This window comes from Parus major, chromosome 4 (genome assembly GCF_001522545.3).
Source record: "Parus major isolate Abel chromosome 4, Parus_major1.1, whole genome shotgun sequence".
Lineage (NCBI taxonomy): Eukaryota > Metazoa > Chordata > Aves > Passeriformes > Paridae > Parus > Parus major.
In genome coordinates this window covers 19,963,820-19,964,683 of record NC_031771.1, presented here as the reverse complement: position 1 = coordinate 19,964,683, position 864 = coordinate 19,963,820, and positions in this window count along the sequence as shown.

The window sequence follows — 864 nt, the reverse complement described above, 5'->3', positions numbered from 1 at the left end:
TTGTGTGATGCTGGCGTGTCAAGCTAGATATTAATAGTAACGAGAGTGAGGTTTTAAATAGACCCCAGCAAATGCAAATCTAGCTATTTTTAAAGTAACACTCTGAATAGGAATCACAAATTAGATCAAATACTACAGCAAATATTAAATTCCAACAGCAGTTGAAAGGTCAGTGTCTCACTAGAGAGACACCACACGGTTTTGTGAGTGCAACACAGCTGTAGCGAACCCGAAACCAGCACTAAAACTGTACGAGTGTGTATATCTGGCACCCGTGAAACCCGAGATAAACACTGATGCACATGAGAAGGGGATTATGGTAGGGCACACTCGTGTGTTTGCTAACTTTGTGTGCCTCGTTAACCAGGGGCAAACAGACATCTACATACTCAGGCTGCCCAAAATACATTGTTCCCATAGAATATAATCCCAGTCTCCAGAACCGACTCCTGTAACAGGGCAGCATTCTTTCATGAAGTTATCTGGCGGCGAAAGAACGCTGCCCTTCGCTGGGCACTGACACCGGAGTTCAAGAGCCGATTGTCGGTGGCCTTTAAAAATAGGAAGCGCTAAGGCGCGTACCTCTCTGCCGGGGCGGAGGGGGCGAGGCACTGCCGCCGGACCTCCGCAGCTACAAATCTGCCCTGAGGAATGCCACCAGTTAAAAATACTTCGCTGGCCCCCCTGCGTGAACTCAGCGGTGCCATCAGAACCATCAGATAAAAACAAGCTTTTCTCTTCCTTTCCGCTGCCCTTTATTCCCGCGGAGCCCCCACAGCCACGGCTAGGGGTGTGGGGGGGGGAGGGTGTGTATGCCCTGACACCACCTGCCGCTGGGGGGCGCCCCCCCCTGGCGGCGTCACG